At 43.5% G+C, this 20011-nt stretch overlaps 1 protein-coding gene across 1 annotated transcript in view; it reads left to right on the top strand.

Moving 5' to 3' along the window:
- Window positions 1-5517: 5517 nt before the first annotated feature.
- The window catches only part of LOC126281634 (uncharacterized), a 57936-nt gene continuing 43442 nt past the window's right edge, over window positions 5518-20011 (top strand). Inside the window, exon 1 of the mRNA XM_049980764.1 lies at window positions 5518-5604. The gene's annotated coding sequence lies outside the window, so the exon portion shown is untranslated. The remainder of the gene's footprint in view (window positions 5605-20011) is intronic.

The raw sequence follows: 20011 nt of genomic DNA, 5'->3' as shown, positions 1-20011 counted from the left end.
TTAACTGTTAAGGTCATCAGTCCCTCGGCTTACCGACCACTTAACCCAAATTATCCTAAGGACAAACACACACACCCATACCCGAGAGAGGACTCGAAGCTCCGCCGGCATCAGCGTCACAGTCCATGACTGCAGCGCCTTAGACCGCTAGTCCTTCTTAACTTTGAATGTCACGGCCAGTAGCCTTGCACCAATGTGCATTCTGACAAATGAATAAAGAACAAAAGTAAATATTGTGCACTAAAGTTTACAACAAGTTTTCTATTAGCTAACGACTCAATCATGTGACGTAGCATGTGAAAACTGCTGGATTTGGACGGGTTACTCCTGTAACTGAAATATCAGATCTGAAGATGGTTCTGAATGAACCGAAACCGGTCATATGAATAAAAATATTTGCAATCAAGACGGTTTTTAAGTAACATTACAATGTGAAATGAACTGTTTTATCACATGCATGCATCTTACTCCCAATTATGTACATACTGGTATATACACTGATGAGCAAAAGAAACTGGTACACCTGCCTAATGTCGTGTAGGGGCCCGGCGAGCAGGCTGAAGTGCCGCAACATGACATGGCATGGACCGGACTGAAGTAGTGCTGGGGCGAGATGACGTCATGAATCCTGCAGGATTGTCCATAAATCCGGAAGAGTACGAGGGTGTGGAGATCTTTTCTGAACAGCAGATAGCAAGGTATCCGAGTTATGCTCAATAATGTGAATGTCTGGGGAGTTTGTCGGCCATAGAAAGTGTTTAACGTCAGTAGAGAGTTCCTGGAGTCACTCAGCAGCAATTCTGCACTTGAGGCGTATCGCATTGTCCTGCTGGAATTGCCCACGTCCGTCGGAATCAGAATGGACATGAATGGATGCAAGCGATCAGGCAGAATGCTTACATACGTATCACCTGTCAGAGTCGTATCTAGACATATCAGGGGTCACATATCACTCCAACTACACACAACCCACACAACTGCAGAGCCTCCAGCAGCTTGAAACGTCCCATGCTGACATGCAGGGTCCATGGATTCATGAGGTTGTTTCCATAGCACTGAACGTCTACCCGCTCGATACAATCTCAAGTGAGACTTGTCGGACCAGCAACATGTTTCCAGTCATCAGCAGCCCAATGTTGTTGATGTCAGGTCCAGGAAAGGCATAAAGCATTGTGTCGTGCAGTCATCAAGGGTACACGAGTGGACCTACGGCTCCGAAAGCCCATATCGATGATGTTTCGTTGAGTGATTGCACGCAGACACTTGTTGATGGCCAAGTACTGAAATCTGCAGCAGTTTGTAGAAGGGTTGCACTTCTGACACGTTGAACGATTCTCTTCAGTCGTCGTTGGTCCCGTTCTCTCAAGATCTTTTTCCGGCCGCAGCAGTGACGGAGATTTGATGTTTTACCCGATTCCTGATATTCATAGTACAGTAGTGAAAAAGTCGTATGGGAAAATCCCCACTTCATCACTGCCTGGGAGGTACTGTGTCCCATCGCTCAGTGTGCCGACTGGAACACCACGTTCAAACTCACTTGAATCTTGATAATCTGCCATTGCATCAGCAGTAACCGATCTATCAACTGCGCCAGATACTTCTTGTTTGACATAGGCGTTGCCGACAGCAGCGCCGTGTTCTGCCAGTTTACATATACCTGTGTTTGAAAACGCATGCCTAGATGAGTTTCTTTGGCGCTTCAGTGTAATATTGGATTACCTACTTTGCATGACAGTATAATACAATAGCGAAATGACATTAATTTGAATGTATGCAAGTTCAGGTTTTAGATATGCAAAATAGGCTGATTTGATGGCCCTTAATAAATGCATGAAGAAGCTAGAGGCCCTGTCGTCTCGCAGTGCTGTTGCTTTACTTGTATTGTGCTGTTACTGTGTGCCATTTGTTTAGGATATGGTGAAGCTTTCTGAATCACGTGGATAGAAGTAAGGAAATATCCTAATACCATGTGCGCAGCTCAGACGCCATTATGTTACAGGATGGTTGCAAGACAATTAGTGCACAGTACCAATAAGCGTTTGCCCAATATATTTAACCCAGACAGTAATCATGCAGAAGGAAGTAGATGAGGTAAGACAGTATAGCCTACAACGATCTGCAATAGAATGTTACACCTGAATGAAATAAGGTCTGTTGTTGAAAACATTAATACTAGTTATTAATATTTCCGCTACCTATTGCAAAACATCCAGAAGTTTGGTCAAAGTAACATCTACAGGTATCTGCTATAATTTGAGCAACTGCTTCCGTTTAACAAATAACAAGGAATGCGGGGCTAAGTGAATGCCTGCCGTAGTGACCCAGTGGTTCTAGGCGCTTCAGTCTGGAACCGCGCTGTTGCTACGGTCGCAGGTTCGAATCCTGCCTCGGGCCTGGATGTGTGTGATGTCCTTAGGTTAGTTAGGTTTAAGTAGTTCTAAGTTTAGAGGACTGATGACATCAGATGTTAAGTCCCATTGTGCTTAGGGCCATTTGAACCATTTCCTAAGTGAATCAGTTTCTTGAGAGTTTCTGAAACGGAATATTACATGCATTATTTCTTCCACATTAAAATATTATTTAGCCGAATTATACACAACAATCACTCAGCCTCGATTACTATTTTTTTAAATTTTTATTTGTTGTATAATTTTCGTGTCGCCTGCCTTCACGAAGCTAATTTAAATGTAGGAAATGTTGTAAAGGGATCTGAGGGCACTGGAATATTCCAATTCAATCACAACAAAATACCATCTCATAAAAAACCTGAATGATAAGTCTGGCTCTATTACCATACAATCAGAAGTAAATCCAAGCCCTGTAGCCCCATCTGATACTCCACTAAGATCGGAAAGTCAGAGCCCAGAAAAATCATTATCATCATTTTCTTCTATTTTTCCAACCTTAACGAAACCCACCGGTACCACCAGTGGAAGGAGCCAGAATAATTCAGTTTTTCATCTGACTTAACCAGTTCATCTCCATCTTATAAGACGGAAGAGAAAATTGTATTTTGAAAATACTCAAGGAAAAAAGATCAAGGATTGCAGATATGCGCTGTATATTCCAGAGAAATCTTCAAATCCAGAAAAGGGTTCATCTTCATCATCAGCTGAAACTGACTCCTCGGAGGAATGAAACATACCTTGTAGCTTCAGTAACATCAACTATTACGACCCCATATCAATGAAGAAAGTGAAATTGACAAGGTGTGACAAGTGCAAGGTGCAGTTTCACGAAATTCGCATGGTGGCTCCTGGTAGAAAACAATTCCGCTGTGGAGAAATGAATGGAATAACTACTGGTACAGTGACAAAGTATAATCTTCAATGTTACATATAACTGGAGGACACTTTTGAGTGATTCATATAACCTCATTTACAACTGACATAGCCATATATGTTTTTGAATTTTGTGTTGTTTCAACATTTTATGTTCTCCTGTTTAGAAAGTAGAAGAATCGATCGTGAATCAAAGTATCATTACTATACAGAACCTACACTGACCATCCAAAACATTACAGCCACTGCCCACCGCGACGTTGGATGCCTCCTGGTGGCTCTGCAGGCACGTGAGGCGGTAGCAGAATTATGTAAACGGAACACACACCGACGGGGAATCATCATAGCGAAGGTATGGGCTGCAAATGGGGCAATCTTTTCAGATAAATGACTTTGACAAAGAACTGATTATTACTAGGCAGAGCTTGTGAACGAGTATCTCTAAAATGACGAAGCTGGTCGAATGTCCACGTGCTACTGCCGTGAGCATCTACGGAAAGATGTAGAAGGGGAGTGAAACTACCCCTGGACGGTAAATGTTTGGACGTGCACGACTCTTTTCAGAACGTGGGGTTCGAAGGCTTGTCTCCTCTGTAACTTACGATAGATTGTGATCTGTGGCATCTCTGAAGAATGAGCACAATGGTGATACACGCACAAGCGTTTCGAAGCACACCGTTGAGTACAAATTATTGAACATGGAGCTCCGCAGCAAACTTCCCCAACGTATTCGCATGTTGACCGAACGCCTTCGTCAAGTACGATTTCAGTGCGATCGCGACCAGTGGGATTCTACCGTCGATCAACGGAAACGTGTCGACCCTTGGGGTGAATCACATTATTACAAACGCCGCCCTCGAGGTGAACGGCGGCTCGAAACGTGCTGCGCGCCACAGGTGGGAGCAGTATGATGCTATGACAGACATTCTCCTGCGCTAGCGAGGGACATGTGGTAGCAATCGAAGACACGCTGAAACCTGTGAACAATATCCCTTCATTCTTGATGTCTTCCCCATCGGCGATGTCATCTTTCAGCAGTACAATTGTTCGTGTCTCGCAGCCAGAACAGTACTACAGTGGTTTGAAGAGCATTACAGGGAAATCATGGTGATGACTCGACGACCAAATTCGCCTGATGAATGTCGTATGGAACCCATCTGGATCTCTATCGGTAGCAGCCACTGAGTACGCAAATCAGCCGTCCGTTATTTACTCGAATTACTTGTGTATGCGCAGACATCTAATGACACATAGCTCCAGGAACCTACTGACACACTTCTGATCTCTGATACGCACAATCAGTTCCAAAGACATACGGACAGACTATTAAGCAGGTGGTCATAATGTTTTGGTTCATCAGAATGTAACTTTGATACATTCACCTTTACAATTTGACAAGCGCAGTAAAATATTTTTGATACTTTTGAGACCCATAAAATTGAAGTGATTGATTTGGTCCTATGTTACCCCTATAACAAATGTAACGCAATATCATCGAGCTCTGGAGGTTGTGTGTGGATATGCATATCACTGATAGCGAGGCCAAATAAAATCCTTAGTGACTTTCATTTGAGGTCTTGTAGACTGTTGTACCATGGCTTCATGAACTATTATAATTTAAAGATACTTAGAAATTCGGCAGACTTTGAGTTGGTGCAGTGTCCAGTGGACGAGCTTCTAAAAGGTGTAATTGCTTTCTGAATCTGAATATTCCAAGATATATCCAAACATACCTGTATTACTGTAATACGTGCCATGTCCTCGGACTCGGGCGCACCCAGCGTTATTTCCTGGCCGTCCCAATCCTAAGCGCTGGGATACTAAGTTCACACCCTTCCGTGGCCTGCTTCTCCATGCAGCCGAGTCAAACCCTGTAGGGCCGCATTCTCTCTGTCACTCTCTCCGGTCGGGACGTACGGATATGCACTGTCACAAAATGGATGTATCAATAGTGAAGAAAACAACATACATGCAATGATATATGTGAAGCCGCTAGCGTAATTCCCGACTCCAAGTGTACTGTATATGTAGTGGTCAATCAAAATTTGTGTCAAATCATTAGAGTCTCACATTACCCCTGGGTGAGTGTCTGGTTTTAGGTTTTTGAAGTGACAGGAGGAAATTTAAGAGCCAAACGTGCTAACGTGGTCAAACAAGTTCCCTGTGGGCAGCCATCCGTTGTGGATGGGTTTGCCTCGTGTCGGCAGATAGGGCACGCATAACTGCGGAGACACACAGGTTAGAGTGCCTATATGTACAGGTTGGCAGGTTCGGTCTCAGTGCACTCCCATTGGTTACGCTGAGGAGATAGAACCACGTGACAGTAAGTACCCAACTTTGTACCTCGTAGAAACGTGGGAATGTGCGTTGCGTTTCTGGTGTCTTTATGGCCAAAATTTCTCCGTATTGATTCATGGTTGTGCGAATCCGTAAGTTTACAAGACGGGCAGATGACGGGCTTGCAATATTTTTTTTAGTAAATGCCCTTTCCTTTAAGGACATTAATAATACTTTAACGGAGAGGCGTATTTTGTTATGTCTTCGTGTAAAAGAAGTCAAATAACAGTTACTTTTACAGTATTAGAGCTAAATCCGATTAAGTTGCTTAGTATGTCATCAAAAATTTGGAACTAGACTATTGCACAGGCTCTTACCACATATGGTGAAGTATAACAGAGTAATCAGCAGCGGCCACTTTAGCGTGTATGACAAGTTTGTGTGTAATGAAGGAGAATTGTAGAAACACAGTCCGTCACAGATCACTGCACCAGGTTTCTGTGCCCTCAATTATGATGGCCAGCTTCACATTTGTCCACTGTGTAGAGGGTCCGATCTTTTGAGAGCTCAGTGCCCTAACCTGCATATCGAACGGGAAGACACACAATCATTTAGTGCTACATTATTAACGAGTCAACAATTTCGTCAGACACGCGCCAACGAAGTCACTGGCTTAGGTCAATCATCAATCACCAGAAAAAATGCTACTATTGGAGGACAAAAAATGTAAATTAGTGTCTGTTTATATGAAAGACTCTGACTGAAAATTGGGATACCAGCTGCCTCATTCTACCTCGCTCACTACCTTTAAAGTCCGCACCGATAGCTGAATGGTCAGCGCGACGAATTGCCGTCCTAAGGGGCCGGGTTCGATTCTCGGCTGGGTTGGAGATTATCTCCGCTCAGGGACTGAGTGTTGTGTTGTCTCCATCATCATTATCATTTCATCACAATCTAGCGCGCAGGTCACCCAATGTGGCGTCGAATGTAATAAGACCTGCACCAATGCGGCCGGACCTGCCCCGCAAGGGACCTCCCGGCCAATGACGCCAAACACTCACGTCCATTACCACCTTTAAAAATTTTATCAACAATTTTTGCATGTGAACATAATCACCCCTTTTTAACATGCAACTATCTTCAAACTCTCCTAACTGTAACTCAATCACACCCACTACGTAATCGCTGTAAGTCGTTCATATCCATTCACTTCATTTTGCTCTTTCTCACTCAGTCATTCAACCCAACTCTTTGTGACAATCTCTTTCGGTCTCTCCGTCATTGTCTCCTGTATGACAGCAACAGTCCCATTTGTTCTGTTCTACTACTAACTTCCCCTGTAACTGTCACTGTTCCGCTCTTGCTCTATCTAACTGCTAATATCTCATTTCTTCCTTCCTACTCCTGCTGTCTATTATCACTATTATATCTCTCTTTCTTGTTGTTGTTGTTAGATACTCTGGCGCAATACCACTGGCTCTTACCCACTTTTTCTTTATTTTGCCCCTTCCTTCCCCCTCGAGCACTGTCTCCTTCGCTCTTTTCCAAACACTGTTCCGTCACGGTTTCTCTCACAGTGCCATTGTATCCTTAGCTCTTTCTATGACACAACCAGTGTCTACTATCTTCCAGTATTCAGTACTTTTACATCTCTTTGCCACTGCCGCTGTCATCTTCTTTTCCAGCATGAAAAAACGTAAGTATGTCCGAATGTCGAAATTTTTGAAAAAAATTTAAATGTGTTGAGGAAGGTAGAATGAAGCAGCTGGTATGCCACTTTTAAGTCTGAATCCTTTAAACAAAAATGAACGTATTCGTATTTATGTGTTCCAATAGGAGCATTTCTCCTCCGGTTCACTAGTTCTTCCTGCTGTAGCAGGAAATGCACTGCTCAGTATAATTTGGACAGCGTATTTATGTGAGACTGAAATAAAGCAAACTAGCTTTACACATCACACCGGATCTAAGGTGAAAGAGAAATTGCCTGCGCTCCAGTGCTACAAAACATGGGGTTCCCAAATTATAGCGGAGACACTTGACGGCATATTTATCAGTGCTACGTCGGTTTATGAACTATGTTTTTACCTCACACTGGATTTTTTATGTGCTTGTTATACGAGTACAAGAAGGGTAATTATGAATGTCTGTAACTCGGAAACGGATAAAGATATGAAGAAAATTTTCAAGTTGCTCGAGATCGGAATCTTAGGAATGCGTCGAAAAAATTTCAGCCATTTGCTGCGCATAGCCGCATTGGAATCCGTCACTGGGTTTTGGTCCGCTCACGACGGCATAACTATAGTAAAATAACACGTTCTTGCGGTTGTCCGACGAAACGCACATGACCTAAGGGTCCTTTCATAAGTCCCACCAAGCCCACCGTAAATTGCATTAAATTCGAAAAGAATTAACCAATTTGCTTCGTTTGCCTAGCAATAGGGAGTGTGTAATATTCAAACTTCGGCCATGTACTGTAGGATATTAATACTACGAATGTCCTTCTGTTGGCATAGATATGCTCCCTAGCCCGAGAGCTATATAAAACACTTCACCCTCCTTTTTTATCGCCATTAGGACCGGAGGAATGAGTACCGGAAAATTCCGTTTTTACGAGCGGCGTTTGTGAACACAGACACGTATGCTGTCGCATGCATTTCTGGCAGATTCTTTGCGTACAACCTCAGACCGACTTCACTTTCTCCGCATGAGATTTCCATTACAAATCATTTTCTTGAGCCGCAAAATATTATCGGATCGTCTACATCAGATGATTTCGCAAACCCTACCTTCAGCACCCGACATCCTCCCAAGACCCTCTCGACAGGTGCTTCCATTCCCTCAACGCCGCCATCACTGTAGCTGGTAGCAAGTAGGCTTACGGAAGAGGGTGTCAGATGCCTTATATGTAAGTGTGCAGACGAACTTACCCTCAGCTACATCAAATCTTTGCACTTTTTATCTCATAGGCAATATTAATCCCCTTAGATGATGATGAAATGGGAGATATGATACTGCTTGAAGAGTTTGACAAAGCGCTGAAAGACATAAGACGAAACAAAGCCTCGGAAGTAGACAACATTCGGCCTTGGGAGAGCCGGTCCGCACAAAACTCAACCATCTGGTGAGCAAGATGTATGAGACAGGTGAAATTCCCTCAGACGTCAAGGAGAATATAATAATTCCAATCCCAAAGGAAGCAGGTGTTGACAGATGTGAAAATTACCGAACTATCAGTTTAATAAGTCACAGCTGCAAAATACTAATGCAAATTCTTTACAGGCGAATGGAAAAACTGGTAGAAGCCAACCTCGGGGAAGATCAGTTTGGACTCCGTAGAAATGTTGGAACACGTGGGGCAATACTGACCCTACGACTTATCTTAGATGAAAGATTAAGGAAAGGCAAACCTACGTTTCTAACATTTGTAGACTTAGAGAAAGCTTTTGACAATGTTGACTGGAATACTCTCTTTCAAATTCTGAAAGTGGCAGGGGTAAAATACAGGGAGCGAAAGGCTATTTACAATTCGTACAGAAACCAGATGGCAGTTATAAGAGCGGAGCGGCGTGAAAGGGAAGCAGTGTATGGGAAGGGAGTGATATACAGGGTTGTAGCTCCTCCCAGATGTTATTTAATATGTATATTGAGCAAGCGGTAAAGGAGGATATTAGGAAATGAGACACATAACGTAGTAGAGAAGTTTTTTTTTGGGGGGGGGGGGGGGGGGGGCAAAATAACTGATGATGGTCGAAGGATATAAAATGTAGACTGGCAATGGCCAGGAAAGCGTTTCTGAAGAAGAGAAATTTGTTAACATCGAGTATTGATTTAAGTGTCAGGAAGTCGTTTCTGAAAGTATTTGTATTAAGTGTAGCCATGTATGGAAGTGAAACGTGGACGATAAATATTTTATACAAGAAGAGAATAGAAGCTTTTGAAATGTGGTGCTACAGAAGAATGCTGAAGATTAGATGGGTAGATCACATAACTAATGAGGAGTTATTGAATAGAATTAGGGAGAAGAGGAGTTTGTTGCACAACTTGACTAGAAGCAGGGATCAGTTGGTAGGACATGTTCTGAGGCATCATGGAATCACCAATTTGTACTGGAGGGCAGCGGGGAGGGTAAAAATCGTAGAGGGAGACCAAGAGATGAATACACTAAGCAGATTCAGAAGGATGTAGGCTGCAGTAGGTACTGGGAGATGAAGAAGCTTGCACAAGATAGAGTAGCATGGAGAGCTGCATCAAAGCAGTCTCAGGACTGAAGACCACAACAACAACAACAACCCTCCGACACATGAGCCTCTTTACTTCAGCCTAGTGACGTTATACTTGCGAGGTACGTTACTAGTCTTTACTTGTAACACAATTGGGGGTGCTTTTTAAGCCCTTGCATACAGTAGGCAACAGCACACTTTACGTAAATAATAAGCGTCTCATTTGAAAACATAAATAATTGACTTACAGTAGTTTACTATGTCTCCTATTTTCGCGAATACTATGTTAATGCACTATGTCCATACTGAGGAAGCTTCTGAAGTTATAGTGACCGTGGACGCGCGAGTACTGCTCTGTGGTGCAACGTAAGTTAGAAGTCTTGATGAGAGAGTGAGGTGAAAAATCTCTAGATGTTTTTGCGATGCCAAGAAGACCATAACCTGTGAGGTGCGTGCGCTTAACGGAAGTTTAAAGTCTGAACTTAGTGCCCGGAAGAGTAACGACAGTCAAAAGTAGAGAGCGCAAACAGTCTCGTATGTCAACGGTCACCGGGGTAAATATCAACGCAGGCCTTTACTTACGAGTGGTACTCACAATGAACAATGAGGGCCGACAACCCACGCTGGATGAAACCCGAAATTTAACTAGTGTCAGGTGAGCACGTCCCTGAATGGTACCTACGATCCCACATTAATTCAGGCACAGGATAAGGAAAAATGAATCTGTAACTTAAAACGACCAAAATGTAATGCCGTCAAGGAGCTTAAATTGAATTTCATCTCAAATAAAAGACTGGTGTTTCACTAATACATATGATCCTCTAAAACGAGGCCGTCACTCCCATAACAGTAGACGCAGTTGGATGTAAGATGAACGTAAGATTGGTTGGTTGGTTGTTTTGGCGAAGGAGACCAGACAGCGAGGACATCGGTCTCATCGGATTAGGGAAGGACGGGGAAGGAAGTCAGCCGTGCCCTTTGAAAGGAACCATCCCGGCATTTGCCTGAAGCGATTTAGGGAAATCACGGGAAACCTAAATCAGGATGGCCGGATGCGGGATTGAACCGTCGTCCTCCAGAATGCGAGTCCAGTGTCTAACCACTGCGTGAACGTCAGACATCTGGCACAAACTATTCTCATATTCGAACAAGGAATACAGTGCAACACTTTAGTGTACATTTCCTCGGGACGTGGCACAGGATTTCAGATGAACGACCCCCTTCTCATTCTATGCGCCACATTCGCATCGTTCCCTGTGATTTCTATGGAGGAGACATAACCTCTTTGACTAACAATTTACGCACACTAATGTTACTGGCGGTCATTTTAATTTTAACTGCTCTGACGAGCTAAGCATTATGGTCAAAAATCAACCTCATCCCAACGTTCTATCGTAAGCTTACGTCACAATCACATCTATATGACACAAGATACTTGTCCAAGGGTAAAGTCTTTGGCTAGCAAGCGAAACGTCTTCGGTCAAAGGTTCGAATTTTCCCACTGCTTAAATTTCGAATAAAGATAATCAGAAATAGCGACCGTAGATTCCCGATATAAGGAATCATTCCCGTCTGGCCAACGGCGTTGTTCCATAAGGCATGGGCGCGGACAAAGTTTCATGGGCAGTATGTTCCGGGAATCTGCCCCTAAAAGGCAGGAAAACCAGCAATGATAAACGGCATGAGGACGCAGAAAACTATGGCAGCCAACTGTCAAGCACGTGGCGTCTAAATTAAAAAAAAGTGTCACGATTATTTCTCTCCTGCCAAAATATTAGGGATTAGTCACCTACCCTGATCTGCAGAAACGGACTTCCAAAGAGGAGGTAACAACGAGTCAAAGATTGAATGACCAACGAAAGGGTAATGTGGGGTCGTGCCTATAGGGTGCCTTTTAGGATGCTGCTTTTTTGGATAGCTATACAACAGATCAAGCAAATCACATTAATAGTTTTTGTTACAATAAAGTAGATTGGAAATACTTTGGTTCACAAGAGCGTGTCGAAAGCGATTGGCAACATGCAAACAGTCTCCTTCGCTATATACAAAGTCCATACAATCAACGGATTTGCATCACAAGTAACATCTCCACTAGTGTCAGTCTTCTACTGTTCGGCCGAGGCTGGCAGGAACGCTGCTAATATTCTCTTCGTATAGAGGTCGCTCATATCGTGGTGCGGTCCTAGTCACCTTGTTACTGGCTGACATTGTCTCGCGGCGCTCTCTGCTCTTGCGTTCTTCATCTCCGTGGCGGACTTGTCGTTAGACCGGAACAGGTAACACACTATGAGTCGGAACAAGGAATATCAGAACTAGGAATGTGGCAGAAAGGCTATAAAATCTGAAAAGTCAGTGTGGACATAGCGGGGTTGTGTGAAGTAACATGGAAAGAAGATAAAAATTTCTTGTCAGGCGAATGTAGTGTAATACTAAAAGCAGACGAAAATGGTGTAACCGGAGTAGAACTCGTTGTAAATAGAAGAGTAGGACAGAGCAGGAGTTGCTGTGAACGGTTCAATAGCAAACCGACACCAAGAAAGATTGTTCCAATATACATGCCAGCCTCACAGTGAGACGATAAGAAGATAAAGTACATGAAGATATTAAATGGGTAACTCATTTTGTATAATAGATGATAATCTGGTAACCACAGAGGGCTGGAACGCAGTATCAAGGGAAGAAACAGAAGAACGAGTTATGGCATAATATGGGTTCGCTAGTGGAAATAACAGAGGAGAATGGCTAATTGAGTCCTACCAGCTGGTTATAGCGAGTATATTCGAAAATCAAGACAGAAGAAGGTAGAAATCAAATTCTTGCCACGTCTCCACCCGGATCAAACTGCTCTCTGCACGCAATATTTCCGCAGTCCACCTGGCCACCGCCATCAGGTGAGAAAAGTTAAGCCTCTCTCGCCGATAACTTATTCAAACCGTAAACAATGAATCATTATTTGCCGCGAAAATATGAAATCGCATGCTGCAAGGTCTACATAGTCGCAAAAGGAGAATGTATACATGGAAAAGACGTGCAGATACTGGAAGATTACAGCTGGATTACGTCTTGGTCAGACAGAGATTCAGGAAACAAATATGTGATTGAAAGGTACAGTCACGAGCAGATATGTACTCGAATCACAATGTAGTTAAGATGAAGAGTAAGCCACTGTTTAAAATGGCTGGAAGAAGCGATGTGGAAAAATGAAATGCTGAGGAATTATGAGATGCATTTTATGTTCTCTGATTTTATAGATACTGAGAAAATTAGTACCACAGTAGGCAAAACAGTTGAAGAGGAATCGATGTCTCTAAAAGAGGTCGGGCACAAAAGTTTGATATACAGACGTAGGTACGCGGAAGATAGCTGCGAAGAACGTTGGATACCAGAAGAAAAACTTGAGCTGATCGACGAAAAAGAAGTACAAAGAAATTCAGGAGAATTCAGGAATGCATAAATAAGAGCCACTTGGGAAGAAATAAATAAAAAGTGCAGAGAAGCCAAGGAAAAATGCCTGCTAAAAAATTATAAGATCTAAAAAGAAATGGTCTTCGGAAGAACTGCTGCATCATATAGAGAAATCAAAACGAGTTTCGGTTGTAATTTACAGTAGAATTGTAACTCCACTGTTAAGTGTAGAGGACAGAGCAAATAGATGAAAATAAAACACTGAAAGATTGTGCGATGGGGGGACTGAGGAAGAAATTGGAGTCGATATCAACAGCGTGGGCGTCCAGTTGAGGAGAAATTTGGAAGATCAACGATCAAATAAAGCGGAAGGTGCATAAATGTGACAAACTTGGGATTAATGGCAACTAAACGACTATGTATGTTGGTATTTAGAATATACACTCCTGGAAATTGAAATAAGAACACCGTGAATTCATTGTCCCAGGAAGGGGAAACTTTATTGACACATTCCTGGGGTCAGATACATCACGTGATCACACTGACAGAACCACAGGCACATAGACACAGGCAACAGAGCATGCACAATGTCGGCACTAGTACAGTGTATATCCACCTTTCGCAGCAATGCAGGCTGCTATTCTCCCATGGAGACGACCGTAGAGATGCTGGATGTAGTCCTGTGGAACGGCTTGCCATGCCATTTCCACCTGGCGCCTCAGTTGTACCAGCGTTCGTGCTGGACATGCAGACCGCGTGAGACGACGCTTCATACAGTCCCAAACATGCTCAATGGGGGACAGATCCGGAGATCTTGCTGGCCAGGGTAGTTGGCTTACACCTTCTAGAGCACGTTGGGTGGCACGGGATACATACGGACGTGCATTGTCCTGTTGGAACAGCAAGTTCCCTTGCCGGTATAGGAATGGTAGAACGATGGGTTCGATGACGGTTTGGATGTACCGTGCACTATTCAGTGTCCCCTCGACAATCACCAGAGGTGTACGGCCAGTGTAGGAGATCGCTCCCCTCACCGTGATGCCGGGTGTTGGCCCTGTGTGCCTCGGTCGTATGCAGTCCTCATTGTGGCGCTCACCTGCACGGCGCCAAACACGCATACGACCATCATTGGCACCAAGGCAGAATGGACTCTCATCGCTGAAGACGACACGTCTCCATTCGTCCCTCCATTCACGCCTGTCGCGACACCACTGGAGGCGGGCTGCACGATGTTGGGGCGTGTGCGGAAGACGGCCTAACGGTGTGCGGGACCGTAGCCCAGCTTCATGGAGACGGTTGCGAATGGTCCTCGCCGATACCCCAGGAGCAACAGTGTCCCTAATTTGCTGGGAAGTGGCGTTGCGGTCCCCTACGGCACTGCGTAGGATCCTACGGTCTTGGCGTGCATCCGTGCGTCGCTGCGGTCCGGTCCCAGGTCGACGGGCACGTGCACCTTCCGCCGACCACTGGCGACAACATCGATGTACTGTGGAGACCTCACGCCCCACGTGTTGAGCAATTCGGCGGTACGTCCACCCGGCCTCCCGCATGCCCACTATACGCCCTCGCTCAAAGTCCGTCAACTGCAGATACGGTTCACGTCCACGCTGTCGCGGCATGCTACCAGTGTTAAAGACTGCGATGGTGCTCCGTATGCCACGGCAAACTGGCTGACACTGACGGCGGCGGTGCACAAATGCTGCGCAGCTAGCGCCATTCGACGGCCAACACCGCGGTTCCTGTTGTGTCCACTTTGCCGTGCGTGTGATCATTGCTTGTACAGCCCTCTCGCAGTGTCCGGAGCAAGTATGGTGGGTCTGACACACCGGTGTCAATGTGTTCTTTTTTCCATTTCCAGGAGTGTATGAGTCTGGAGACATACCATCGGACTTTCAAAAAATATTATCCACAAGATTCCGAGGATAGCAAGGGCAGGTAAGTTCGAGAACTATTGCACCATCAGCTTAATGGGTCATGTATCCAATCTGCTGACAAGAATAGTATACAGTAACATGGAAAAATAATTGAGGATGTGTTAGATGATCAGTTTGTCGTGCGGAAAGATAAGGGCACCAGATAGAGGAGCCTTTTCTTACGAATGATAATGGAAGCAAGACTTAAGAAAAATCAGGACACGTTCATACAACCTGTCGACCTGCAAAAAGTGTTTGACAGTGTGAAATGCCGCAAGACGTTCGAAATTCTGAGAAGAACCGGTGTAAGTATTAGTGGAAAGCGGATAATATACAACGTGCACAAGAACCAGGAGGGAACCATACAAATAGAGGACCAAATACGAAGTGCTTAATGTTACGTCTATACATCGAACAAGCAACGACAAAATAAAACAAACGTTCAAGCTTGCGACTGAAATTCAGGATGAAAATATATCACCGATAAGATTCGCTGATGACATTGTTATTCTCAGTGAAAGAGAAGAAGAATTACAGGACGTGATAAATGGAATAAACAGTCTAATGAGTGCAGAGTGTGGACTGAGAGTGAACCTAAGAAACCAGAAAATTATGAGTAGTAGCATAAATAACGTAAAAGATAAATGTAACGTCAATAGAGGGACGCCCAGAGTAGACATGGTTAAGGAATTCTGCTAACTCAGATGCAAAAACAACACAAGGTGGAGGAAGCAACTACAAAGAAATAAGATTATCACACACAAGAGGGCATTCCAGACCAAGAGAGGTCTGTAATTTGAGAAAGTTTCTGCAAACTATTCCCACCCGACCACTGTGTGCATCGTACAGTGTGAAATCTTCAGATCGCGTAGCCGACTGACTCACACCTTACGACATCTTCACATTAACCGGAGTGATATAACGAGATCCTGACAGAGACTTGTATGGAATGAGCGTTAGAGTCTTGCTTAGAGCGTCCAGCTGTGCAATGAGGATGTCTCCTCAATTTTGTAATTTTTACCTGATAACATCAAGAATCTTTAAACTGTCTGACCCGAAGAGTAATTCATGAATGCTACTTTGATGCAGCATTGATGCATTATTTTCAAAATCGATCCGAACGACACAAAACCAAAAGTAACCGTCGCAACATTTCCCGTTCACAAGCTGTGACTGAACCTCAAATACCGTAGCTTGAATCTAAGTCTTGTGACATCACCCGGAATGGTTATATAAAGTATAGCTTTGCCATGGGTTTCAATAAGGTGTCGTCCATGCACCGTAGCACGCTCCAGTCACTTAGTACAAAGAATGATAGGGGATATCTCGAAAAAAACGGAAGAAATGGACTGATGGACTGACAAGCAATTGCATTGTCACTGAATGCCAGGAAATAATTTTAGAGTCCCGGATGGGCACTCAAATTTGTAAGTTCAAGATTTAGATTGACGACAAACGGCGGAAACCACGTTTCTCGCATACCAGTTCTTCAATAACTAAAAAACTATGTTACGCTTGAGAAGACAGTAACGTATTTGAATTTGCAGAAAAACGAATGGAATAATTAATGTACGACCCTATGATCAGCTTCCGTTCAACTAAACATTAGCAATCTATGACTTCCCATTTTGCTGTGTGTAAGCACGCGGCATAATTCCTAAGCATGAGGCGATCACATCTTAGCCACCAGACAAAAGCAGTCTTCTGTCCAAACCCAGCTCAACCAAGTAGCTCGCGGACTCGAATGTGAACAGAATTAGATCTCGAACTAGCAATGTATGTCGTATTCTCTCTGGAACCATCTGAATCACACGGGCTGCGACCCGAGGACGATACCTATTGGTCTAAAGTAAACTGACAGGCCAAAGCTGTAAAATTCCCTCACCGACGATCAAACAGATTGATACATTGCGTGTGTCGATTAATTTAAACTACTACAGACTCGCGTAAAGTTCATAATAGATAAATATCGCGATCTACTATGACCAAAACATTCCTTTAAAAATTTCACACGACGTTTCAAACTTCATAAGTTATACTTGACGAGAAATAAGCACTTCCAGAGTTTGCTTTTCTTTCTACAATCCGACCACAACTGTCATTCTTAAGGCGCCACAAAATTATCAACTCAGCATCTTTTTAAGCCTGATAAACGCTTTGGGATTCTTAAGAGTATCCCCAGAAAAAACATGGCTTGGTGCAAATGGTCTCCCACTTGAGTTTTACAAAGCTACTGGTATATTTTAGGTGACCAACTAAATATGTATGACGAACAGTTTCAAGGAAGCTCTCTACCGCCAGTTTGCAGAAGACATCACACTGTTTTAATTCCCAAACAAACCCATCCCCAGACTATTGAATATTATCGACGTATAACAGTGCTGGACGGTTGTTTTAAACTTTTGATTCCTTATCTTAATGTTGGACTGTCACCTCCTGTACCCCGGTTCCTAGGACCTTCACAGACAACTGCAATGACGGAGAGTAGTATGATAGACATACTCGTATGCTTTATGGATGTTATCAAGCCTTCTTGGAAGTCTAGGTAGATTTTCTACTTTGGTTTTGTTGTATTTCAACAATATTCTAGTGGAGCAGAATGGAATATCCACATGTCTTGTGTCCATTAGAACCTTCCGAATAAATTCAGACTTTATTACTTTAATTCAGCATGCTCTGATGTTGCTTGGTAGTGATGCAGCGCATACGATTTATCTAGGCTCCCTTCTATATAGAACCTGTGGTGTCTTGCTCACTCGTTGCTTACTGGGTGCCTAGAGGATGTTGCGTTCTCGGAATGCTATACAACAATTGAAACAATTGAGATTAGTAGTTTTATTTCTAGAAAGAAAATTGACAATACTTAACTTTCATTACAGCAAATGTCGCTAGCGAGAGGCGACATGAAAACAGTGAAGTTCTTGCTGTAAACCAAGCCCAAGTAAGCACTTGATATGTATCACGACAATCTGATAGCGTAGCACAAGTGTTCCCTGCAGACTCGGGCCGATTTGAGCGACTGTGGCTGTCAGGAACGGCGTTTATATTCACGTCTAATAGGTGTCGCTCTTTTTTTATCACTTTTTTTATTCTACAAAACAGTAACAAAAATGGCAAGCTTACTATGAAACGACATAAATAAGGTGACCGATAATTGCAGTCGTAAATTAGAGCATTCAAAGAATGAGGAATGATATGCAGTCTTTAGCAGTAGCACACATTTACCACCTTCACTGTCACCTTCGACTGGTGACAGTTCAGCACGCACATTTTCTTCCTCTGCAGCCTGAGGTTCCTCATCATCATTTCCCAGACCCAAATTAATCATCCAGTAAATCGTTGACGTGTGTTCTTTCCAGGGTAAATTACGTGGACAGGAGAGCAGTCCCTAACAGCGACATCGCAAAGTCACTGCCTTGTCATTTTGTCAGATCCAGCCTTCTAAACGCATCCTTAGGGACTTGAAGATCTTCCTTTATGCCACCAGGTGTTTGCCATCACATTCTTGTATCTGCTGTACTACTAATTTATTTCTCATATGTGACTTTCAGATGAGGTTAGGGTCGGGAACGTGACACAACCCATCCCCTCTCCATGAGGAATCCAGTTCCTAACCTATACCCATTCTGTTGAAGACAATTCGGAGAAAGTTATCATATTTCTTATTGTGATTCTGATACTTAAATGTTTTCTCGAATTCATTTTCCATATACATCTTGTATTCCATATGTTCATCGCTCCCAATATTGTTAAACATGTAACTTATATATTTGCCCATTTACCAAATCACTGCGTTATTTTTTGCCTGAGAGTAGCAACTTCCTTCTGGTCGGAAGAAAATGTTAGTCGGTACACTGTTTGCTGAAGTTCTTATTATTTGAGCAATTTTCTCCGTGGTCCACCTCCAGTTGATAATCCGATCTCCACATGTGTAACGATGAGGCGCACTAACAACGAGGTTGCATTTACTGCAGAGGTTATTGTCACTAAAACCGATGGCAAAGAGACGCTCATTAGTGCTGATGATGTTATAGACTACCTTTTACCACGCTGTTCTCACGTCAGACGTAAGAACATCACTACTGATGTTTTTCCAGACCACGTTCCATGCTATTCCAGCACATTTAGCTCTTGGCGCGGCGAGGTCCAATGCCGCGCACCGTTGGCGATGTTTCCTCTCTGCCTTCTCTGCTCTTACGTTCCGCATCTTCGTTCCGGCGCTTGTGTTTACGCCAGAACAGAACCAACTAAAAGCGGATATTCAAACATATGAACAAGATTCTTTCTGTCCGTAGAGATCAAGGCAGCAAACCATTATTCCACCTTTTATGACCTCAGTCTCGTCCTTCCTACTTATTTAGCCCCTAAAAACGAAAAATTATCCTCTACTGTGAAATATTTTCCACAGATCATCTATATAGCAGCAATAGTACTGTAACAGTTGAACCTACCTTTCCCACATAAGCCACCATCCCACCTGAAAACAAAAAGGCGTAAAATACAGTGAACACCCACTCCAAATTGTGCTCATCGGCATCTGATGGATTTACTCGCAATCAACTTTCTTATTGCGACAAGGAACTCGTTTCATAACAGACGAAGAAAAGGCATGTCATTCCTCACTATATGGCACCACATGTTATTCATGTAGGACTCATACTCGGACCCTCTTTCCGTCATTTGATAGATGTTGTCACCGTGGTCGAGGGGTAACGTCTGTGAATACTAATCGATGTCTAGAGGCAGCACTGACTTCCAATAAAATTTAAAAGCAATGACAGGAAAAGCTCACTGTACAAAAACTCGTCCTCTTTCTGTTCAGGGCCATTTCAAAGAAGCGGAGGAGTGTACTCAGTCTCAGGGCTCCATCTTGCCCTTGGGATCGGAAATCGACATTTAAGACGAATGATCACCT

The sequence above is a fragment of the Schistocerca gregaria genome, chromosome 7 (genome assembly GCF_023897955.1).
Source record: "Schistocerca gregaria isolate iqSchGreg1 chromosome 7, iqSchGreg1.2, whole genome shotgun sequence".
Taxonomy (NCBI): domain Eukaryota; kingdom Metazoa; phylum Arthropoda; class Insecta; order Orthoptera; family Acrididae; genus Schistocerca; species Schistocerca gregaria.
Note: the sequence above shows the minus strand (reverse complement) of the source record. Positions and strands in the feature narration are given on the sequence as shown.